Source organism: Cupressus sempervirens, chromosome 11 (assembly GCF_028749045.1).
Source record: "Cupressus sempervirens isolate cs-2001-9-10 chromosome 11, ASM2874904v1, whole genome shotgun sequence".
NCBI classification, from domain to species: Eukaryota; Viridiplantae; Streptophyta; class Pinopsida; order Cupressales; family Cupressaceae; genus Cupressus; species Cupressus sempervirens.
Window position 1 is genome coordinate 799,451,134 of NC_143128.1, and position 16,992 is coordinate 799,468,125.

The window sequence follows — 16,992 nt, forward strand, 5'->3', positions numbered from 1 at the left end:
TAACTAAATTTTGTGCTCCCAACACACATGCGCAATAGAACAAAAATATTTCAAACAAATGTGAAAGAGTTAATGAGAAATCAAAAACAACAACTTGATAACTTACAAGTTAGACCTAATCAATGCATAAGTGAATCAAAATAATAATCATTCAAGAGAATATCACCATGTTAGAAGATTTTTGAAAACTTATAAACTTCACTAATACTAGCCACCACAAAAACAATCGAGTCAATTATGTATGGCACAACTATAGATTAACAGATACCAAAACTTAAAAGAGATAGATGATGAAAGGTATAAATAAAAAATTTGACAGACCAATTTGATATATAATACATCACATGCTATTGTAAAAATTAAAAAGACAACTTAAATAAAGACTAGAAATAGTTCATGTAGAGAAACTAAAGCTCAAACATGAATCAAAAGATCAAAGTTCTCAAGCAATGTTTAAAAGTTGATTGAAATTGAAATGATATAGCTTATAAGAAAACAATTATCCAGAAATCTAACATGGTATGAGTTGAACAATGTGCAAAAATTACAAAGGTACAGGTACCCCACACAATAGGTGCATTTAATCAAAAAACTAAAAGAAATGAAAGTTAATGAAGAGACAACTAGCTTAGGAAAATGGAAAAAATTACCTTAAGATAATGTGAAGTTATGATTACAATTGAGTTATTATATGGTTTAATGTTTTTATGAGGTAAGAGTAGTACCTAACATATACAACCTTCATGAGATATCTTATAATTGATTTATATTTTATTTTATTCTAAAAATACTAATTAGTCTTTGTATATTTTTCTCTTCTAAATTTTTCATTACTGTAACAAAATGACCCCTTCCAATCATACCTTTTCTTTAGTGATATTTGTGGCTTTTGTTTTTCCACTCATTGAATTAGCTGTTTGTGTACTTGATCTAGTCTCTACTTGTTGCTAAAGAGTAGAATACGTAGCCCTTACAGTATCAATTTTGTAGCAAATATTTTGTTTGTGTACACAATTTTGTAGCAAATATTTTTCTCATAACATAATATACAACATTCAAACATGGAAAGATAATGACCAACACCATCTATGCTCATTACTTAAAACAAGGAAAGGATGAGAGTAGATGTAAATGATGAGTTAGTGGGATTACACCCATATCATATCCTATAGCCATGTAGGCATAAGGTTCATTTAAAGTGATCCAATGTTTCACTCTATCTCCAAACTCTTGAAATCAAACTTTAGTGTAAGTTACAAAGTCCTTCCTACATTTTTAGGAACATAGTCTCTTTTATGCAAGTATGATGAAAAAGAAAAGAAATTAAAGTTTAATGATTTACAAGTGTTTCTTACACAATGATTTGAAGCATCTTTTTTTAGGAGGGCTGCAAATATTGTATTTTGAAGAGGCCTCGATCTTGTAGCTATGAGGAGCACATATGTTACCACTTACATATGAATGATAGTTAAAAGTATTTTTCCTCACAAGGCCTCTCAAAGGATGACTACACAAAAGTTCTCAAGGTTTTGTCATATTGACACAAGGGCTAGGTAGATTTCTCAACCCAAATTTAATTTTCTTCAAACTAAAGCAATGAAATTGGGATTATTTCAAACTTTTTCTGCATATTGACATCTTGGGTCCTCTATTCCTATGGAATGATCAAAACCACCAACTTTTTTGCACAGGGCATCTAGGTTCTTGCTAGCACAAATGACATTAATAGTTGGCTAAGAAGAATATAGAGTGAGAAATGTAGAATATTAAGGGCATCCTTAGCATCCTATACGCATTCTTTAGGTATTTTAATATTATGGTTTGCAATCTGACTACCTCTCTCTGTCTCTAGGGTTTATGGTTTCCCTGACTTATGGCTTCTTTTGTACTTATAACATTTTTCTACCATTGGTTAAAGTTTGGGGTTTCTTGCATGTTTGTTTACATGAAATTGCATGTGTTCAGAATACTTATGGTTTTCAAAAGTTTTATGTTTTTTTCATGTGCAAGAATAGGTGGCAAACCTACTATTACAAATCTAGAAAGTATAGGATCAAATGAATGATCTTTGAATTTTTTGGGAGAAAGTATAAGGTGTATAGTGAGAAGGCATCCTATACCCAAGTATATGACATCTAGATTTCCTATACCCTCCAAAATAACTTCGAATTTAAATCCTATGTTAGTGATGAAATGTGGTTTCCATTTCCATTCACTACAATTTCATGTCCAATTTTTTTCATTTTTATTATGTTATAAGTTTTCACTTAGCATAGTTAGGCTTCTATATTACATTAGTTTGTTGTATCTCCTCAAATATAACTTATTCCAATTCATTATCATCAAATGATCATTTAGTAACTTAGTTCTTAAGTCATATTTGAGCCTATTGGGCCATCACTCTTTTGATTGTACAATTTTAAAAAAGTGGGTCACCTCTCCCTCCTCTTCTAATAATCCATCCTACCATATTTCTCTTTAATTGACACCAAATAATATCAAATATTTTCAAATGGAAATAAACTTGATGAGGCTATAGGCTTGATTAAAGTGCATGTTTCAGATAGATCATTCTTCAATATTGAGGAGTTTATTAATCCATGAAGGGTGTAAAACAAGTACACAAATCTCTTTTTACTAGTTAAAATGGTAAGAGTTGTGTTATTATAAGAATAAATTGCATCCCTTTTTAGTCATGTTTTTGTTAGCATTAAATATTATTTAGCTATGTTTAGAATATTGAGATCTCATTAAGCTGGTTATTAGAAATAGAAAACTAACGAGGAATACATATTTCTATTTTTTTGAGTAAATTTTTTTTTATGCTCCTCTACTTCCTTTTACTCTATCATGGATAGTTCAAGAGTATCATTTGTAATACCTTCATTTGAAAAATGTGATAGATTGACTAGACAATAAGCAAACATGTCAACTTGATGTATCTTCAAAGTCTCTTGCATTGATTCACAATTCAAGGGTAAAGGAAAGATGAAGAGGAGTCATAAGCTAAATTCCCAAATAGAGGAGCATAATACTCACTTCAAGAATCTCATTTGAAGGTATAGATTTATCATCTCTAAAAATTTTATTGCACTTAACTATTTAAAAGACTTATTCCCGCATTAGCCATCTCCAATATTGAATCACTATACACAGGCTAGTAGGATGTTTTGTGCTTTGATACCACTGTAGGATGTTGCACTATTTAATATTGAAATTTTTGTAACTTGAATTCTAAGAAATTTTTTCAAATAGTTTTCTTTATTTTACTACTACGAAAACCCAACTAATTTGTCCTTCAAATAAAATTTGAGGATTAGCTTTTGTAGATTGCACAAGCTTTGTCCTTTGCTACATGAGAGTTAGGAGTCATACTAGGCTAGTTACTTACATAGGTTCTCTATGAAAATCATTAGATTATTTTAAAATAAAGCATGGAGTAATTCTACAACTAAATAAAAAACAATTTTTGTAATGTAGCTTTGAATTTTTGATATCTACAAAAAATATTCCACCAATATGACCACCATGCAATGTTGACTATTGCTATGTAATATACCAACCCTTGTAAATTTGATGTATTACTTGAGAAAATAAGTATATAATTAATAACAAGAGAGTAGAGCCATATAAAGAATAAATATACCTATTAAGAACATGCTTGCCCCTATTGAATGATTTTCAAAAGGTAATGTCCATTTTCCTAGAGCACACATAGATCACATCTAATTCATATTTCCTTTTATATCTTACTGAAGAGCATATATTTCCTCGAGAAAAACATTGCTATACATTAATATGTTTCAATATTTTAGTCATCTTCATTAGTTGATGCATTAATCACATTAGTCATTGCTATCAGGATTAGTCAAGGCATGCTGCTAATAGCACCTAGGTAACTTTCACCTTGTGACATCTCATTGAGGCATTTTGCAAATAATTAAGATACATTGTCTATAACTCCACATTTTGCAAACATATAGGCTTTCTAGAAATTATAGGATCATTTTAGTTACATTTGAAAACATTAATCAATAATTTCCATATGTGCAGATATAAACATTAACTACAACATGTGTTGGCATTAAGTTATTATTGCCATTAGTGACAACACTTATCTACATTAGTATAGTCACGAAGCATTCTAGTGTTGACTGAGCTTCACAGTTAACACCGAGCATTCTAGTGTTAATCGAGCTTCATAGTTAACATCGAGCATTCTAGTGTTAACTGAGCTTCACAGTTCACACTGAACATTCTAGTGTTAACTGAGCTTCGCAGTTCACACCGAGCATTCTAGTGTTAACTAAGCTTCACAGTTCATATCGAGCATTCATGAAGCTACCGAGTGAATGTGCACTCCAGCAGTGTCTACCAAGTTTACAGTGTTCACCGAGCTTCACCGTGTTTATCGAGTACTTGAAGTGCAATGTTTACCAAGTAATAGAAGTATAGTGTTTACCAAGTGAAATCAAGGTAAATGAAGGATCCAATTTTTATCGAGTGACACTATATCTACTGAGTCTCCAATAGTTACCGAGTTCCAAGCTACGTTGTGTGGTTAGTATGGATAGAGCATCTACTTCTACCAAGTGCATGATGATATGGAGTAATATAATGGATGCTGAGTATTAGAAGGTCACCAAGTCAGCTTGAAGAACCTGAGTTTTCTACTATTTGGCTGACTCGGTAATATTTTGTTCACTTATGTTTTGGTTGACCTTGCAATTGTAATTATTGGAATGGTATATATGTAATTTAATATTTAATTAAAAAAAGAGATGTATGTGAAGGAATGGATATGAAAAGCTTTGAATGAGAGCGAATCAGCAATAGAGTAGAGTATTCAACAAGGTCTATAAGGAGCAGTAAAGATTCATCGGTCACAAGAGGTGATCTATCTTTCAAGGATCTCATCAGCAATCAAGTTTGTAAGTAGATCCACTATTTCATTCTAACAAGTGAATCAATTTTGTAAATATTTTAATAGGGTAGACTTAATAGTCTTTTGTATAAATCTCCTAACAGAGTGCATACTTTAGTGTATGTTTGTAAAATCCTCTAACAAGGTGGACCTAGCAGTCCTTTTTCCTCCTAATAGGGCAAATCACCAGAAGTGGTCAATGTAAGCCTTACCAAGCCAACTTCATACTGTAGTAACGAAGTTTTGTGGGTATCATCCCCACCCTAGTTTTACTTTCTATTTGGAAGGTTTTTGGGTCACCAAATCATTGTGTACATGTGTTATAAATGTTTTTTCTCTCATATATGTAGTAGATTAGATGAATGAATGGTGAAAAGTATATATGGTTAAAGTGCTGAATTGTTTTAAAGTTTTGACATTACTGATTCATCCCTCCCCTCTTAGTAACCTATCATATCTTGAATATTTCCAACAACATGTCCAATTTATTTGTATATATATTTTGTTATGAAGAAAGAGCATGCCTGACAATATGAACCCAGAACAAAATAATGAGATAATGGCTGCATTGTGGGTTAGTTCTAAAAAAAACTTGATAATGTTATTGTCTTTGCAAAAAGTGTAAGGGCTTAAAGAATCAAAGAATTCTATTTATCATCAAATGGTTTAGCCTACAACTGAATCAAAATGATCCTAATAGGACTATTATTGAACATGATAGTGGATTTACTATGATTAATACAAGGTCATTTGAGCCAGTTGGAGATGAGCCCTATGTTCTTTGAAGCCAATGCAAGCAAGTGTTTTACTTTACTGTTCCACACGAAATAGGTTGGTCATTTTTTGTTAGACATGACCCAAGAGAGAGGCTAGTAAAGTATAATATGATGGAAAAAGAAGATATTGAAGAAGCACAAGATGAAGTAAATGATTATCAAGAACGACAGTTACCCAATGATGATGAAGAAGAAGATGGTGATGATTTTGGTCATGCTGATGATAATGGTGATAATGATGATGATGATGTTAATGATGATCATGATCATGGTGATGAAGATGGTGATGATCATGGAAATGATGGTCATGATGATGATGATGATGGCAATGAAGATGGTGGTGGTGACGAAAATGATCAAAGTGACAAGTATGATGATGGTGATGATGATGATGATGAAATGGATGAAGATCATGGTGATCAATGAAATTTCTAGGTAGGATCAATGTCAAGTATGATGGGGTCATGTACGATCAAATTTTTGTTTCCAAACCATATGTGCAGATATAAACATTAAGTAGAACATGTCAAATATTTTTTTAGATATACACATTAGTTACACCAAATTTTTGGCTAAATTAAGACAAATGATTTACATATACAATCTCCTTTATTATTAATAATCCCTTTATGTTTTTGTAGGTAATAATGATTTCTTTGATTATCTTTTTCATATGACATTGAGACTATTTGGATCCGTCATACGTAAAAGGTACATAGTTTCATATCATTGATACATAATTTTTCTTTTCTTCCATTTATTGTAATATATTAAAGTTAATGATCTAACAATCTATTTTTTAAAAAAAGGTGGAATTTACAAGTTGTGGAATTAAAAAATTAGCTGATTACATCTTTTGAGGAGAAATTTGGAAAAAACATTTTTGACATTGACGTACTTCTGAAAAGAGTAGCAAAGCATATAAAGATTGTGAGGGATCAATATAGAAGGGCTCTTAAGGATAACCCAAAGTATGACCATCCTCCTATGATTCCACCGATGGAGTGGAATGAAATAATAGAAGATGCAAAAAAGAAAAGGCTATGTGAAAATAGAGTAAATGAAGCAGCATAGGGCAAAAAAAGGCATGTCATGATAGTATTGAGTACATTGTAACCATGCACTAATTATTGATATTTACAAATATATAATCTAAGATGTTTGAAATTGTTCATAGATTGCAAGACACATCCATGGCTACAAAAGCGAGACTAGAAAAGTTTGGCCAACACAAACTTGGCTTGGGTGGCTATATGAATCTCCAGTCTCGAATTGTAAGTAGGAGTAATGAAATTTCATATATATATTTTATATATAATGTTGCAAACAATTTTGTTTAATGAAACCATACATGGAAAACTAACGATATTAAGAAAAAAATACAGCACACAAAATTCAATGTGGAGCTCATAGATGAAGATAGAAAAATTTCCTTGAAGGAAGGCTATAAAGTCATGGCTACATGCCTATGCAAAGAATCTAAAAGCCTTGCCAAAGAATCCAGTCCACCAAATGATATCTCATAGGTAAATTGGTTAGATGAAAAGTAAATGAAATTGAATAGTTGAGAAGATTCCTTTTTGGTATTAGTTTTGAATGTAAATTGATTGCATAACAATGTGCATAACATTTTACTATAGCCTTCATATCCTATCATAGAACCTGCTCGTGACAAAGGCCATCATGTGCATTATAGTGGTAGAGGTATTAATTTTCTATTGCAAATTAATTATGCAATTATGAATACAATTCAACATCTTCAGTTGCAATTTGACGTGCATTCATTTTTTGAATATTTTAGAGCATGTTGAACATCATGGTGAAGGAGTGGAGCATGTTCCAAGTGTTCAACATGTTAACGTGCTAGCGAATAAAAATGTTAATGTACATGATGTGACATTGTCAGGTAATAAAAATGCATGTTATGTTGTACTAGTACTTAATTATAGACTTGTAACAGTTAAAAAAAGAAAAAGAGTATGCCAATTTATCCCATTTACTTGTTCTTGCAACAGAGCCCCCTTTAGTGCAGCAACCTCTTGCTCTTCCAAAGAGAAGGAGCCATCATAATTTGACATTACACATGCCAAAAGAGGAGGAGAATGATGTAGATATGGATGCTCCTAATGACACTTTTATTAAGAGAGGTAAGAAGAACAAAAAGAAGAAATGATGTTTTAAAAATGCTCTTTGATAAACCTTGTTGGATAATGAAAGAACATTGTTTTAAGTAATTATCTATGACTGATGCGTATTAATACTGATTTTTATTTTATGTTAATCAATATTGTTATGTGTTAATGAAGTCTTGATTAGTATTGTGTATTAATGAATTTTATATCATATTAATGAATGTTATGTGATTGTATTGATTGAATGTTATAGTTCATAAATGGATGAATGAATGAATGAAGTATGTAGTTAGATGATAATGGGTAATTTAGATTGATGTTAGGGGGAGGGGGGTAAGGATAGATGAGCTTCCACCTTTACATAGTTGGCCTTGTTAAGTACATAATATTATAGTATTCTTGAAACCAAGTGAAGCTTGAACTAACACACCCTTCGTAAGATATCCATTCTAAGGATGTTATTTCAGAATCTTAACATTGTAAGGTAAGGAAAAATTTGTATCTCAAAGCCAACAATTCATTTTCATTAATTTATATTGAACACATTGTTTCTTAATGCCAATAATTTCTCTGTGTTTATTTACATTGCATGCATTCTTTCTCAATGACAATAATTCCTATGTATTTTTTTACATTGCATTTATTGGTCTTCTCATTGGGGCTAATTAAAGCAATTATACAAGTTGCTTGATGTCCATCACATGAAAAGCAATGATGGCATACTCTTCGTCTATTTGGTATTTGAATACATGGCCATTGATCTAAGGAATTACATTGACAAACTATCCAAGGAAACAATACCTCATAATCTTATTAAGGTATTTTTCTATGCTAAGAAATAATGTTTTAACTTTTAAATATTATAAACTAAAGTTTCTCATGAGTTAAGGTAGATACCAAGTGTTGATTTGATTCAAATTCTTTATACTTTCTTTTGTAATAAATCAATGTTGGTATATAATCTTATGTTCTAAGGTGCCTTAAGAACTAAGGAAACTCTTAAGGTGAATTATGGTAGTTTTATTTAGATTATCTATATGAATCACTAGCTCTTTGGTCTTGTTGTTGGTATTTAATTCTATCTTGCTTTAGTCCCCAACCCCTTCTTATTAAGAGGTTATTATGTTGCAGAGTTTCATGTACCAGTTGTTGAAGGGAGTTTCTTACTGCCATGGTCATGGTGTAATGCACAGGTGCTTCTATTTGTTTCACATGCATTGTGTTGTGGGTCAATTTTGATTTTCTTTTTTGACAAATTAGTGATGAAGAAACTCCATGATGCACTTTGGGCTAATAGGATCACTTACAAAAGTACTATTGGTATGTCTCACTTTCAATTGGTATATGATGTCTCCCTTCAGAGCTATTTTTAGTTACATTTCATTTTTCTTTGTTTCTAAAGGTTTTCTTTTTTTGAGAACACAAGTCTAACTGAGTTGTTGTAGTTTTAATAAGCTTAAAATCTCCAATTACTAGTTAGAAGTCTAGGATAATAGGTGATTGATTGACTAGTGAGTTGCTAGTCTTAGTGAGTTGCAGTTTATACGGCTTGATATCTGATTTAGTTGACTATAAGGCACTTAAAAATTTGATGGAGTAGCAATTTCTAGGGTCTTTTGAATGAGAGAGAGATTCTCCAACAGCACAACACAAGAGCTAGATGGAGGCTTCCACATATTCCTTACTTGTGTATATGGCTTGGATGAATCAACTCCTAATGCTAGACTTGTAGATCTACCCCTCTCTTATATTGTATCAAATACTGAGGCTATTTCTAGATGGCAACAAAGCTCATGCATAACAATCAAGTGTACTTGGCCAATTTGGATCCTTCATTTGATTTGAATGACCCTAAAATGAGACATGTGTCCTCACAAAGAAATTTGAATGATCCCTTGGGAGGATTGGTACATGAATAATTATATACATACATACATAACTATGTACATCTTGAGGAATCCCTTAGATTGGCTCGACTTGGAGATTTTTGATGATACTAGAATTTACTATCAATGCTAAACCTCTCGTTCTAAAATGATTTTAACACAAGAACTATTATGAGATGGCAAAAGAGCTCATACATGGAAACCAACCATCTTGAATGAAGTTGGATCTTGTGCCCAATTCGCATACCTCCCAAACATGATTTTTGTTGTATAGGAACCTAAGTGATCCCTTACTAGGTTTGGCACATGCATAGTTTTCATCTATCATACTATCCAAGCCCCTCTTTGGGACTCCAAGTTCTCCTTTTCATTGGAAATGGTCTATCAACCTATTCAGATCACTGCTCAACTCCAATCTATTGTAACCCACTACTGTTTCTTATAAAAAAAACTACCATCATCTTCACTACACACTAAGTTGTATTTTTCTACACTTTGCTATAGCTCACTAAATGCTATTTTAAAAAGTCCTTGATTGCCCCAACATAACCCTTCTCCTTGGAAAATTTATTGCTTTATGATGTTAACACTATAGCTATAGGGATTCTTAAGAGTTATTTGTTCAATTCCTAGGCAATTGAAGGCTTGGACTATTTTCAAGTTCAAATAATTGGCTTGTGTTAGAAACTTTCTATTGCAACATTCATAGAGTTGATGCTATAGATTAATGATTGAATGCATGTGGTGACTGACTTAGGCTTATTAAAGTGTTGTTATGAATCTTATCAAGTAGCTTAGGTGATTTGTGAGTTAGTTGGGATTTAAAAAACAAAAGAACAATCAAACCCATCTTCTTGGATTCATATAAAGTTGTGTATAAAATCTTGTGATTTTTTTTTTCTTGAGCTAAAGGTTCAAATGTTGTGAAATAGCTAGTTTGAGTTCAAAAAATGCAATAGATAAATTTTGGAAAGAAATATTAACACTCATCCTTTAGTAACGTCTCCTTTAGAAACTCATCTTTGGAATGAAAATTTCAACCATTAAATGCTTAAGTTATTGGAATGAATAGTAGTTTGTTCAAGGTCAATCTATGATGAATGTGGAAAGATTTTAAGACCTGGTTTGAGCTCTCAATTGAATAAATACTTTCCTCTTGTTGCTTGAATGAAGGATATATGTAGCTAGGAGTTCTAATTACAAAGTTCTTGAATATTGTTATATCTTCAATAGTTGAAAAGCTCAATGTCACAAATTTATCAGTGGTTTGTGGTAGCATCTTACACCCTATTGAACTGTAACATCAGACAAAATGAAGAAAATAGAAAATCAAAAAATCATTTTTTCTCAAAATAATTTAACAACATATTTAATGGTGAGCAACTAAGTGTCTTGTAGAAGGAGGACTCTATGTAACCGAATTACAATTGGAGTTCATGAAAATTTTGGTTGGTCTTTGTGAGTTGATTCATATAGATTTTCAATTGTCTAGACTCGCATTTTCCCCAATATGTCATAGAATATTCTTTCTACTCTGGTTAATATAATTCAGAGAACACATAACAGATTGAACAAATTAATATAATATTCGATAATTCTTAGGATGATTGCTATTTTTCTATGGATTGTCATTGCAAGTAATGATCAAATAGTATGTCTAGTTTTTTTGTAACAACATGATTTTTTGTGGAACAATGGTATTTTGCATTTTTTTGACACCTATTGGCATTATGGGCAAATATCATTTGTTTATTCAATATATATTTGATCTTTATTTTAGCTTAAACTTGAGCAATTACAATGGTTGGTTTTTAATTACTCTATTGATTAGCAACTTCTTTTCATGAACAATTGAGAGGAAGGACACCCTAGTTAGCTACTTAATGTGATATGCTAGAATACTTATCCTAGGGATTTACCTAACTAAATGTTTCATTATTATATTTGGTTGAATGGCTTTCTATTGGAATTGTTTACAAGGTGATGTTGTTTTTATGTCATGCAGTGAATAATTCTTGTCTAGAAGTTTTTTTTATCATGGGAGATCATGATTCCCATTCTCCTCTAGTTATTGATTATGCTTCAATGGAAAATACTTGTATTATGCCTGATGCAAAAAAATATGTTCCAAACCATGAGAGTACATTGCCTCAATGATCTCCAACTATAGAGTATGCTACAAATGGTGTTGTTTTGCCTGATGGAACTTTGCACCCCTTTGCTGCTTTTGAGTCTAGAGAAGCATCTACTTTATTTGGTGGAATCGAAGGAAAAGCTTTATTTGGAGAAGCATCTACTTTATGATGAATTTTCTTTAGAATGGCTAAATCCATTTTTTTAAGAGAAATTTGAAGTGTGCATTTTTGAGCCCTCCTATTGATTAGAATAGAAAGAGGGCAGTGCCATTCTGTTTCGTGCTAAGATTTATGTAATGTGTTTTTGATCAACTGAACCTGTGCATTGTCAATTTTTTTTTATTAGGGTAAGGAAGTAGATGTTGGTAAGAAGCATGAAAAATAGTGGACATTGAAGGACTTCAACATTGGTAAGCCACTGGGAAGGGGAAAATTTGGTAACGTGTATCTTGCAAGAGAGAAAAAGGTTAGTTTATAACTTTGTCCTTTCCTTTTGAGTCTTTACTGTCAAGAGAATAAATGCCCACTTATTGATTTTGTTCTTACCAATCACACCACATATGAACATGGCCAATACTAGGGTTTTGATAGAGGATTTTTTAATTTTTTTTTTTTTGTTTTATTTTTGTAGAGGTTTTTAAGTCTTGCTACCAATTGCCCCTTGTTTACCTTTGATTATTCCTATTGCTTGGGTTTAGTGGTTAAAGATATCAAATATCCATTACCCGCTTGTGGATTATCTTTGAGCCAGTCATATAGCTTTTGTGTGCCTTAGGGTATTTTCAAATTGGTTAATGCTTTTGTCTTGTTAGAGTGTTCTTATGTTTGGGTTCAAACATTTGATGTGAAGTCTTCATTAATTGTTTTAGTAGATCTACAGTTTGTTTGCTAAAAATAATGCTTCTAGAAATATGCCCTAGGGGTGCTCCACAACATGGCACTGGCATCCCTATAGCTTAGATCCTAGCATTGGGGTTATATTTTCTCTCTTGTTACTACTAGTGAAACATGCTTGGCTACATCAGTAATGGGAGTGGGTCACCTTATAGAAAGTCTTAGTACCATGATGCCCAATTAGGACGAACCCTTTTTCTTAGTAGTAGAGATCAAGTTCTTGGGGTTGGGTTCATCTCTTAGGTGAGTAAGAAAATTTCCTTATCTTTGAAATTACCTGCATTTGGAGATCTGTCTATTCCTTGGTAGATAAATTGGATCGTAGCCATCTTAATTAGTACAATCTAACACAACCCAATTCCCTGCTCAAGTTGAAATCAATAGAAGAAGATATATCTAGAAAATTTCTCAGAGTTTCAAACCTAGCCTCATTGGTTTAAGGTTTCACCTAACAAGTTGATCATGGCCATCTTAATTGGTACAGGCTATCACTTAACTCAATTTGCTACCCATGTTGCAATTAACAGAAGTAGGTATTTCTGGCAACTTGCACTGAGTTTTAAACCTGGCCTCATTGGTTTTAGATTTTTCTAACAAGTTGATCATGGCCATCTTATCAGTATGAGGGGCTTGGGCTAAAACATAACTCAATCCCTACCCAGGTAGACATTGACAGAAGAAAAGAAAAATTGCATGGAGTTTCAAACATGGCATCATTGGTTTTAGATTTTATCTAACAAGTTATTTCTGTTGGTGAAATTGCAGTGTTATTGAAAGTCTAAATCTCTTTGTAGAATTCATTGATTCAACCATAGTGAAATTTTTAGCTCACTTTTAGTTTTCAGTTATTGTCAATGAATTTTTGTCTTGACATCTGATCAATTGAACTACATTATGCAAATCCCAAATCTAATGGTAAAAATGGCCAGTGTCTTTTAGTGTTTTTGTGATTCTGTGGGGAATGCTACTTTAAAATTGAGTAGGCTCATTGGTTTAAGATTCTACCTAACAAGTTGATCTTGGCCATCTTAATTGGTATAGGCTATCACATAAATGAAACTCAATTCCATACCCATGATGAAATCAACAAAAAATGGTTTCAAACTTGGTCTCAGCCTTGGTGGCTTTAGATTTTTCTAACAAGCTGATCATGGCCATCTTATTAGAATGGGGCCTAGGCTAACACATAACCCTCAATCCACAGTGACATCCCTATAGCTTGGATCCCAATTTGTTTGCTAAAAAAAATGCTTCTAGAAATATGCATGAGGGGTGCTCCATAGTGTGACAATGACATCCTTGTAGCCTAAATCCCAGCCCTGGAGTTATATTTTCTCTCTTGTATCCATAAAAAATGTTTCTTATATTTTATTTTATCATAAATAGTGAGATTTCCATTTACAACCAAGGGACATGATAAGTTTAATGCATGATTCCCATTTATCATATGGTAAGAGAAGTAAGATTTTGAATGGCATAATTTTTTTTAGTGAAGGACTATCACTTAATGATTCACTAGCTATTTTCACTTGTGTGAATAGAGAAAATTTGTTGTGGCTTTAAAAGTTCTATTCAAGAACTAGCTCCAGTAGTCATAGGTAGAGCACCAGTTGCGTAGGGAGATTGAAATTCAGAGTCATCTCTACCATCCAAATATACTTCGATTGTTTGGATACTTTTATGATCAGGTGCATATCCTGCAATTTTCTAATCTTTTGGGTGACATTTACTTTTCATCAAAGCCTTCCTTGGTATTTCTTTAAAATTGATTCTTTGATTCATCAATTTATCTAGAGTAGGGTCTATCTTATTCTTGAATATGCTGCAAAAGGTGAGCTCTACAAAGAGCTCCAACATTGTAAATGCTTTAGTGAAAGGTGGTTATTTACTGTAAGTACAATTGGAAATGGCTTATAATCTAATTTTCTTTTTTTAGTCTGGAAACTATTGGCTCTTATTTTGTACAGTACATTGTGTCTCTTGCAAAAGCTTTGATATATTGCCATGAAAAGCATGTCATACATTGGGATATGATGCCAAATAACTTTTTAATTAGCATATAAGTAAGTGTCAAGGATGAATATATTTCTAATGATACTCAATTTAAACTTGCAAGGATGTCTTTCTGATCATTACATTATTAACAAATTCACTTGTTAGGGTGAGCTGAAAATTGCCAATTTTTGTTGGTTTGTGCACACTTTTGATAGAAGGAAAACAATGTGTGGAACCTTGGATTACTTACCTCTTGAAATGGGTATGTTAGTGTGTAATATTTACTTTTCTCTCCATTGCTTCCTTCTAGATTATTTACTTATTTGCAAATGTCTATTCTAGTGGAAAATAGGGGGCATGATTTTGGGGTAGACATATGGAGTTTGGGGATCTTATGTTATGAGTTTCTTTATGGGGTTCCTCCTTTTGAAGCAAAGGAGCATTTAGACACTTACAAAAGGTTTGAGAAGCCATATATGTTTCAGTTCTTAGTATATATATATATATATATATATATATATATATATATATATATATATATATATATGTTTTAGGCCTTATACTTGAAGGATTCTTATATTTTCTTATTTCAAGCATGGATTTTACCATGGCTAGCTTTTTTATGTAGGATCGTGAAAGTGGATTTGAAATTTCCTTTAAAGCCACTTGTTTATGCTGTAGCTAATGATATAATATCTCAAGTTAGTATATGTTGCCTTGATATTCTGAAGAAAATTTTGTTAGATATGTTTGTCTCACTACTTATATAAATTTTTAGTTATCATGGTAACACTTTATCATGGTTACACGACTACTGCAGAAAGATTCCTCAAAGAGGCTTCCTTTACACAAGATTTTACAACATCGATGGATTGTTCAAAATGTTGATCCTGATGGTATCTATAGACCATTCAATTGAACTATGTATTTTTTGTAGCCTTCCTCTAGGAGGAGGATTCAATTGAACTATTTGTCTAGGAATTCAATTGAACTATGTACTTGTAGCCTTCCTCTTGGAGGATTCTTGTAAGTTAGTATTGATTTGCAATAATCATTTTTAGACCATCCCTAGATATGTATAGAGTGTTTCTTGCTAGTTTGAAAAAATGTATCATGTATATAGATCTAGGTTTTTTCTTTGATTTTTAGTTTCTCCTTCCTATATTGCCACCATTCATGCAATTCATTAATTTTCCAAAATCTCTCTTTTTCTCCACTCTAAAATTTACTAATTAGGTAGAAAAAAACCCAAGATCCAAATCTGTTTCAACATGTGTTTTCCTTTTAATCAAAACATCCAGAAGTTTTTAAACATGTGCACTAAATATGAGTTAACATTTGCTATGAACATGAATTCTAGAGATATAGGGTATGTAGGTAGTCTGTAGTTATAAAGGATGTTCCTAGTAGTACCCTAGTTTATTGAATATAGCTAAGAGTGATAACATTATATTGTTAATGAAAAAAATTATAACCAACAATGTCCAACATGCGTTGATAGTTAGGAAGGTACTTGTACCTACCCAAAAGTGTGAAAGCCAAGGAGGGGCCCATGACTTAAATGTGACAATTGTCAAGATCTTAGATGAACACTCATGAGTTATCATGGAAGAAGCGTACAAACATAAATATCATTATGATTGGAAGATAAAAAATCCTATAATATTTAAAGCAAAAGAATAGTCCCTTGTAAGTATTTCAATATTCTTAGCTTCTTTGAGGCATTTTATTTAATAGTTCACATGCCTTGCCTATGATTTGACATTTTGCATGCATCTTGCACTCTCTCATCCTAATGATGGATTATAGAGAGTGATCTAAAATGATGATGCTAAAAAAAAAACACAATCAAATCCAAAACAAACTTGTATTACAAATGGATTGTGGAAATCTAATATTGTTAATTTTACATGCATGTCTACCAAGATAATCACAACTTAAACATATATAATTGTGATTATCCTAGTAGACATGCGTGCAAAATTAAAAATATTAGATTTTCACAATCCATTTGTAATGCAAGTTCATTTTGGATTTGATTGTGTGTTTTTTAGCATCATCATTTTAGATCACTCTCTATAATCCATCATCAAGATGAGAGAGTGCAGGATGCATGCAAAATGTCAAATCATAGGCAAGGCATGTGAACTATTTTATAGAATGTCTCAAAAAAAATTGACCAACCATTGGTCAAAGTTTTGACCAATGCCTGGTAGAAAACTACTAGGTACTGGTCAAAATTTTGACCAA

General features: G+C 32.1%; 1 pseudogene; it reads left to right on the forward strand.

Annotated features, from left to right (window-relative positions):
• Positions 1–8,581: 8,581 nt before the first annotated feature.
• LOC149531999 (serine/threonine-protein kinase Aurora-2-like) lies at positions 8,582–15,661 on the forward strand (annotated as a pseudogene).
• The last annotated feature ends 1,331 nt before the right edge of the window (positions 15,662–16,992 follow it).